General features: G+C 33.3%; 1 long non-coding RNA gene across 1 annotated transcript; it reads left to right on the forward strand.

Annotated features, from left to right (window-relative positions):
- The first annotated feature begins 5644 nt into the window (after positions 1–5644).
- Positions 5645–6649, forward strand: LOC143599714 (uncharacterized). The gene is made up of 2 exons (XR_013147339.1): positions 5645–5783; positions 6533–6649. It is a non-coding gene; the product is annotated as an uncharacterized LOC143599714 (long non-coding RNA).
- The last annotated feature ends 2995 nt before the right edge of the window (positions 6650–9644 follow it).

The raw sequence follows: 9644 nt of genomic DNA on the forward strand, positions 1-9644 counted from the left end.
TGGCCGACCCCTTTGGAGTACGCCGCATCACGCGGCCAGCCTAGCCTTCCTGTTCGCGTGGCGCCTAGAACCCATTTTTCCAGAGTTTTCTCCGTTTTTGTCAGGTTTAAGGCCCAACTTCACTATATAAAACCTTTTAACCTTAACTTGAAGAATACCTTACGAACCAGAGCCGAATTTGGAGTTTCTTGGAGCTTAGGATTGCATAATTTTGGCGATTTAAAAGGCAATGAATCATTTGGTGAAGTGTTACTTGATCATGATCGAATACTACGAGTTTTATCACCTTTAATATTTCGTTTCTACTATTTTTCACCATGTTTTCCTATATGATTGTTTTGTTTGATTTTAATATGTTAGGCTAAATGTTATAGATTGCCTAAGCTATCAATGACCTTCGTTAAAGTTTTTTTTTATTCCGATTATACTTTTCGTTATGGTTTTATGAATCAGTAAACTATATGGTTTATTTAATTGATGCATATGTGTGCTTGGTTTTGATTGATTATTTGTATTTTTTCCATATTATCCTTGGTGATTGTTTCATATAATAGGATTTTGTTAGGTCATCTACTGTGTATTTTTTACTAGTTTATGATTGAATTCGAATAAGATCAGAGGAATAATATTATTAGTTAAATGGATAAAAGTGTGCCGCTAACCTAAAGAGTTGTAAGGTGATAGATTATTTGTTAGATCTTTGTTGATTAAGATTGCTAGATTTAGTTCTTCGTAATGAGTCCGTCTAGGTTTGATTGGTTCAAATTGTCTATCGAGTCAGTTGAGAAGTAAGATTTCATTATAAAGGTACTTGTTCATAAATATGTTAATAACCGTAAGGGAGTTTAATATATAAACTGGTGAAGGGTCAGAGGTCTTGTTCGGGTTTTCTTTTAAGTGTCATTTTATAATCTCAGTTCCATAACAAGTATATTTCAATTAATTGATAACTGCAACTTAGAGGATTCAAGCCTAGATGATTTTTCATCATCATCTGAGTCAGTCAAACTAAATTGTCTTTTGTTTTGTTTACTTGTCTTTTCTAAATTAGATTATTTTATTAGTTTAATATTTAGTAATTTAAAACCCCCTATAATAATTATAAAATAAATAGTCGTGTCGGGGTTTCGAGTCTAATTTAGTTAATTTTTGTAATTTAAAGAGTCTAGTGAGTTCGATATCCAGACTTACTTAGCTTTACTAGAGTTGATCGGTTTACTTGCCGGTTAGCAGTTTAGTCGAGTTTTAAAGAGTCGAGAGTATAATATATTTAGCGTCTAGTTTAGCTTAACTTAGTTAATAATTATATAACTACGACATTTAAGCAAGATTTTTTTAATTTTTTTTAATTCTTTTTGTATTTTATTATTTTTTAGCAAAAAAATGAAATATATAGTTTGCGAGTTTACATATATGTAATACATCATAATGCACACACATGTAACTTTGCGAGGTTACAAATATACAATCTCGCGAGCTACTTATTTCTTTTAATTTATATATAATATAGATATAGATGATCGATTAAGAGGTAATCTATGTTTCGAAAACTTTCCTATTTAAAAGCTCCATGACCCATTAATAAATGTCTTTTGAGTGAAACAACCCACCCCAATTTAATATGGTGAGATTAACTAAAAGCTTGACTATTAATTAAATGTTTCAACATAACTTGTTGTCTGCCCATACTCGACATAAGATGGGAATTGTTAAGCTAGTTGAAAATGGGTATGTTTGGCAGGAAGCTTTTAGGAGCTTCTAGCTTTTAAGAAAAAAAATTTACTCAATTAAAAGTCTTGTTTAGTTCAAGAGGCTTAAAGCTTTTAGTTTCGGAAAAAAAGCTTAAAGCTTTTAGGTTAGGAAAAAAAACTTAAAGCTTTTACTAGTAGCATTTAGAAAGAGATACAAGGATTTTAGTATCTTAATTTACTTAAATAACCTTTCAAAATAAATAAATTTACTTTTATTGTTTTTAGTTATGCTTATTTTAGTAGTTTTATACATTTTATTAAAAACTTCAGCTAATCTGCCAAACATCTAAATACATCTAAAAAGCTATAGTTACCAGCTTCAAGCCACAAGCCATCAGCTTCCAGCTACAACTAACAGCCAGTTTTGCCAAACATACCCAATATTTCGTGATCTCATCTTTTATGATTTTTGTTTTGAAACATTGGTCACTAATTTGTACGTATTATATTACCATGAAAGAAAACATCGTTACATTTGTAATCACAAAGCCAAAATTTCAAGAGGCTGACTAATACATTCTAAACTCACATAAAGAAATTATATTATAGGTAATTCGACACGTACATTGATTTTACTTGAACATTGATTAATAGAATTCCTGGGTACTTTAGAAACATATATACCTTCAAAGACCGATTTCCGGAAAAGCCTTAGCCGGTGATGAATAATGGACACTTGATTGCTTCGATTGCTTGAACATTAACATATTTGATTGAACATTGCATGCTTGAATATGTTTCATCTCTAATGCTTTACAGAACACCATTGAAACTAGATCGAAAATAACGAATACAAAGCTGGTGCTGCAACTGTGTCTTATAGTGGTTCTGGAGCGAGATAAACCCATGATAGGCCAACAAACTAATTTAGAGGCCAAGAGCAAATTAGTGACAGAAATTCAATCGCCAGATACATTTAAGAAATAAATGTGGAGTCAAGTGTTGCAACATAAAAGTTTAATTAAGTGAAAATCAGGGATGAGAAAAAACCGGTCAATCGAACCGAAACTGGAATAACAAACAACAATCAGACCAATATAAGCAACCCAGACCAATAAACTTGGAAACGGTTCGGTTTCGGTCATGCCTAGCTCCAAAACCTCACTGAACCAAATTATAAAGAAAAGACACACCAAACTTTGTTAGTGTAAATCTTGCGTAAGTACAGGGAGTTAGATGTCGTACTTATAAATCTAAGTGTTTTTTGAGTTAGTTTTCTCATAGTTTGAGTCTAATAAGGTTTTGTACATGTTAAGGCTTAGAGAGTTTTAAATAGAGGTTATTTGTAATCAAGTTAATAATCACCATCAATGATACAAACAAGAACTAGATTCATAATCTCTTATTACCACTTTAAAACTTGTTTGAATGTTTGTTATTGAATTTTCCCCGGAATCAATTATTTTGAGTAAAAGTTTCATTACCAAATTCATTAAAATATGACACAAAAATTTTAGTCTAAAGTTTTTCGACTAAAATTTATTATCAAGCCAAATTTTTTAAGACAAACATTCAAAGCAAAATGTAAAACCGAAAACCGGTCGTAACCAAACTGAACCCATACAGATTCCAACAATAAAAAAATTATCTCAACAAAATTCTTGGTTTTGGTTCGTTTTGAGCCCAAGACCAACCCATAACTGAACCGAACCCATACAAAACTGAAACCGGTCAGTTTACTAAAACAGAAATTTTGATTTCAATTCGATTTTGAGCTCAAAACCGGCCAAAGCACATGACCCAAACAACATAATTCGGATACTGTAATTGAAGTTTGGTTGGCTTTCAGCCATTGTTGTCATGACAAGAACAATTGAAAGTATGAAAATAGCCTTGTGTAACATTGCTGTCATGTCGATGATGTCGTTTGTTGGTGTGTGAAGAGTGCGGATTTCAAATTATGTTGCCAATGTTACTAAAATTTTTATTCCAAAGATCTTTGATGTGTTTACGTACTGTTCAGTTAACCGCCATAGCTAAAATATTATCGATGCATAACGGCCTCTTTTTATATGTTTATACGAGCTTTGGATTAGTGTTTAAATGTGTCAAAACTTCATACATGAAAACAACAATGCTTCTAACTGTAATTCATTAATCTAACGTTTCTGATGTCACAAATGCATTCTGAAATACAAATTATGAAACTGGAGCTAACTAACAAGTCTTTCTAGCTCTTTATTCATTAAGATATTTCTTGATGACCACAACTATCTTTTAGGTGGTATATAATTAGTTAGTCAAGCTTCCATCAACACACACCCATTGACCCACAAAGATGTCTTCACAATTGATGTTGGGGTTGATTGCCAAAAGTGACTCCAAACTCATCTTAAACGACTCGCTAATGGTCGAGCAATCTTCGCCAGATTCCACACCGATAACTTGGTCACACACAACATCTGATTTTGCCTTTTGGAAACCATCTATATGTTTATAAATATTCCATTGAACAATCAAATTATAAAGGTATACTGTGTGACAATGCAATAGTTAAGAGGAAATTAATATTTTCGATTTGGCGAGACTTTACCGATTAGGTTGAGTCTGCTTTCTGCCAATACGATGAGCATGAGGCAAAGTGAAAGTATGATGGCCATTTTCACAATCATGTAAGCTTTCATGGCCATGATCTTGAGTTTATTGCTTTGTCTAATTATTGGCCAGGAAAGTTGATGATCATATGATTGCAAGTTACCTTAATTATACGAGTTCTTGTAGTTGGTATAATTTATAAGGAATGATTTGGGTAAAGCGTTTGTTAGATGAGCCGATTTCACTTTGTAATCTGAGAATTTACAGCCGGCCGTTGTTTTAATTTGCAGCTTATATTGATTTTTTTTACTTTGATTATAAATATATATTTTTAAATTTAAACATATTTAAAATATGAGTTACAACTTACAAGCAATGTTTTAAAAACCGGTATCAGTTGAACCGGTTATACCGGATTTTCGTAAGGCAACCAGTATTTTTGGGTGGTTTCCTAAAACATCGTACCTTCGGTTTGTTTTTAAATATCGGTTTAAACCGGCAAACCGGTTTTAAATCCAAAAGATTTTTGATAGTTTTTTGCGGCCCGTATTTTTTAAAAATGACTTTTAACATAGGGCTAAAACTGAAACGAGTAAACACGGTAAATGAAGATCCGTTAATCAACCAATTTTGTATTATGCAAATCCAGTGTTGGTTTATTTACATCTTTTATAATTGAGTAATTTCGTATACAAAGTACGAACTTTTTATCCGACTCAACCATTGTTAATACATGTGTAATAATTGGTTTTGATTTGGAGGCAGATATGATGGTAGTGGTAATGGTGGTGGTGCAATAGGTGATGGATCACATACTAACGGTGGATAGTGGCGGCGACGGATGGTGTATATAGCGTATGAACATTTAATTTTGGATTTAATTTCACCCTTGGAAATTTTTTCATTGCATCAGCAGATCAAATAATTGGAATAATTATAACTCATTAATTGTTTATTTGTTAAATTAGTTATTGTATTAGATTATTTGATGCATTAGTTAATTATATATGCTTGAATACTTGATTATTTGAATGTTACCATGTGTACGTGTTAATAGTTGATACTTGTGGTAGATTAATTATTTAATCATTGGAACTTGTTAGTTATTTGTGGCATGACCAGAGAACATGACATAAATCTTTTTTAATATTCAGCAATACACAAATTGCCTCCAAAAATTCCTTAGTCCACCTATGCTAGCTTGTGATGCCAAGAATCCCATAGAACAAGAATAATGGCCGTCTTAAGATGGTTGCCGTTTGATATCTTTCATCTTGAAGTTATCGAATCATATATATCTGTTTTTTCTTAATATCTTACTATAAATACAGCTCTGATTATATGTTACGACTCACAAGCAAGCTACCATTTTGTGTGCCAACCACAAGCTTAGAAACCATGGCTTCTATGTTTGTGAAAATGGTCACAATACTTTCACTTTACCTCATGCTTGTCGTATTGGTAGAAAGTAGATCGACCCTGATTGGTAAGTATGTAGTTGCTTAATTTCTTTGTTGTTTTAGTACAAGTGTCAATAAACAGATTAAACAACTCAAATCAGTTAGTTGTTTAAACCAAACCAAGCGAGTTAACATCTTTTATATATTTTTAATTTGAAGATTTAAATATGTATTTATATAGGGAAAAGTGAATACGGTGCTGTCAGCCGTATAACCTTACATGGAAAACCAATCAAAACTACGTAGTTTTATGAACCATTTTACAAACTTAAAAACTAGCTAGGGTTATTTGATTTTAGTAATCCTAATTTTCACTTGTCGGCGGGGATTAATTTCAACTCAGAAAATGTTTACAAACAATCTCAACTTTTGAACGTATTTCTCCAGCAATCACATTCGTATTTTCTATGTTATCAAAAAGCTAACAATGTTACTTTTCATTTTGTATAAACTTGCGGGACGAAAATACGTTTGAATTTGAGACTGTTCGTAAACATTTCTTGAGTTGGGATTAATCCCGACCAACTTTTAAATGCTGAGATTATTAAAATTCAATACCACTAAAAATAAAATAGAAACAAAACGATCAATTTTTGGCTAGTTTAGCAGACTGAGCCAACGTTAACCATTTTATGTACTAGTTTGGTTAAAAAACCTAAAAAAGTGCCCTTGAAAACCTCGTAGTATTATGTCTTGTGATGATCCGGTTTGAACAAAACTTTGTATCATTTTACCTATCCTTCCAACAATGAGACACTGTCTTCTTTTATATGAACAGGTTTTCAGAAGCCAGATCCGGTCGTTACATGTAACCAAGTTATTGGGGCACAAACGGGAGACGACTGCACCACCATTAGCACATCACATAAGTTGGGTTTAGAGTCGTTTTTGGCAATCAACCCCAATATCAACTGTGAATCAATCTTCGTGGGTCAATGGATTTGTGTTGATGGAACCGTGACCAACTGATGACCAGAGAACTAAACAAATGTCTTTTAACAAGTAATGAACAAGTATCCGAATCAATAATGAGCTAGATGAAGTCCAACCAGCTCTAGTTTATGTTGTAATTTCATGTACTCACTTGTTTATGTAATAAGACAAAACAGGTTGGGTATGGAACCCGAAACATTTTTTGTTTCAAGTTTAAATGCATACAATATATTAGTGTCTGATATCATTATATTATAAAACTTTATTTAGTAATAATTTAACTTACAACCCTTCAAATCCATATATTACAACCCGTTAACCCACCAACCAATTAATGACCAACTTAACTCGTTTACAACCTGATTACATCCCGTTAACCCATTTGACTCGCTTAGATAAATGATTACATGACACGTTATGTTCGCGTTATACGTTTTAAAATATTTTTGTGCTCGGGTTGCATTTGTTTGAAACAAATAAATATATTTGTCGTGTTTGGTTTGTTAATTCAACTTGAAACCCACCAAGATGGCTTGATTCAATTGTTTTAACTCATTCATATATACCGTGCACTAGGTTAATTGAAAAATACCTCTATTATGTGTCAACAAGTCTATAGCCACTTTTGCTAATTATGTATGTTCAGCTCTATAGCTCCAATTATAGTTTGCTTGTAATTATATGATAGCTATAAAATTTGCCCAAAAGATATTAATGAACTTGTTAATTTCATGTTTTACATGCTAATTATATCATGTCCTTTTATATATTGATTTACTAGGTTTTAGTTCATAACTAGTGGCAATGCCTACGGCCCCCATACTTCGGTCATTCGATTATATGTGCAGTGTGTAGTGAAACTTGTTGCTACTGGAGATTCACATGAGTCGTGCAAATGCAACAATTATTCACAAGAGGTGTAGTTATTTCAGGTACGCCTCGCCACGGTGTTAGGATGTACTTTTCACACGAGTTGGGATGAATTAGAACGTTTTACATTTCCGCTATATATTAAGAGCCACTCATAATGCATGCGGAACCATTGATGTATTCTTTATCTTTGAGGATCGGAGATAAAACGAGGACGAGAAGAGTTAGGTGCGAGTAGATCCTATGAACTAATACATTGTTGATGAGCAATGCAACAACTCCAACAATAAGAGGCAACTCTTAAGTACGTGTTTGCTCAGTTTAATACTTGTAACTTACAACATAGAGTAGTTATTCGTAATTTCTTCTTTTCTTGTTACGGGTTAATTAATGTAACTTTTACCGGAAAAAAGCCGCTATAAACAAACATTTTAAACTTGTCAAACCAAACGACAGTGCTTAATTCGAACTGTCTCGATCACATTCTGAAATACAAAGCGTAAAAGAATAAGAAAAAGAAGAACAAACAAAAGGACAAGGTTAAAGTGGAGCTAATCAAAGTCTTTTTAGCTCTTTATTTGTTCAGATGACCACAACTGTTGGATTATTTAGCCAAGGTTCCATCGACACACACCCATTGACCCACAAAGATGTCTTCGCAATTAATGTTGGGGTTGATCGCCAAAAAGGACTTCAGGCTCATCTTAAACGACTGGCTAATGGTCGTGTATTGGATTAAAATTTTAAATTCAGTATTATTCCTTTATTATTTGTTTCAGTTATGCTTATCCTTCATTATTATTTTTAATATCTCGAGATTCTAGTTGCCTTTTGTATTTGAGGCATATTAAGAAACTGATGTATATATAACCTTTTTTTGGTTCCTCATAATTAATAATAATGAAACTAAATCTTCTATGAAATTCTTCATGGCATCAGAGCAGACACATAAACCCTAAAAGCTCTAAAACAAAACACCATGGTTGGAGACGATGGTTCAACCGGCGATAGCAAGAATGACCACATCATCAATCCAAGTTCTCCATACTATATCCACGCTTCCGACTATCAAGACAGACACGATACCGGGACCGACCAAAACGAAGGAATTAATAACAACCAAAACATGACGATTGGGGGGTTGAGTGAGGAGCAGTACCAAACCCTTTTCAAACATTTTAAAGAAAACATACAAGGTGATATCATACCTAAAGCTAATATGGCAATGGCAGGTAAGTCGATACAACCCGATGGGTGGATTATAGACTCCGGGTCAACGGAGCATATAGTCCATACACTTAACTTCCTAGAAAATCAAACCGAATGCCTTGACGAATTACCCGTCATGATCCCAAACGGTGACAACATACCCGTCGAGGCTATAGGTGAAAGCATGTTAACAAACCAAATAAAAATTGATAGAGTTCTATATATACCCAACTTTAATTATAATCTGCTTTCGGTTGGGAGACTCGCCACCGATTTACATTGTGTTGTGAGTTTTTTTCCTGATTTTTTGTTGCATTCAAGATTTGAATTCAAAGAAGATAATTGGAGTGGGTAAACACGTGAATGGTCTTTATCGGATGGGAATGGTAGTTAAAGGAAAGAAAGCTATGATGTCAAAGACGGATGCAGAAGTCTGGCATAAAAGACTAGGTCATGTTTCATACGATAAGTTGCGTCGAATTGGTAATTTTAAAAACACGTGTTTTAATTTTAAGGACGATGCTTGTGATACGTGTAATAAAGCGAAATTTGCCCGATCACCTTTTCCAAAGAGCTATATTAAAAGTGATGCATATTTTGATCTGATTCATTGTGACATATGGGGAAAATATCGGAAACCTTCTACATCACACGCTTGTTTTTTCTTAACTATTGTTGATGATTACAGTAGGGCTGTTTGGACTTATCTGATCAAACACAAGAGTGATGCGAGCGAGTGTTTGATAAGCTTTCAAAGGATGGTGAAAACACAATTTGGTAAATCAATTAAGAAGATACGATGTGATAACGGCGGGGAATTCATTTCAAACCGAATGATGGAATTTTACTCTCAAGAGGGAATTTTATTGGAAACCACATGTCCACA

Source organism: Bidens hawaiensis, unplaced genomic scaffold (genome assembly GCF_021521415.1).
Source record: "Bidens hawaiensis isolate Kalapana, Puna unplaced genomic scaffold, B.hawaiensis_p1.1 tig00052546_1, whole genome shotgun sequence".
Taxonomy (NCBI): Eukaryota; Viridiplantae; Streptophyta; class Magnoliopsida; order Asterales; family Asteraceae; genus Bidens; species Bidens hawaiensis.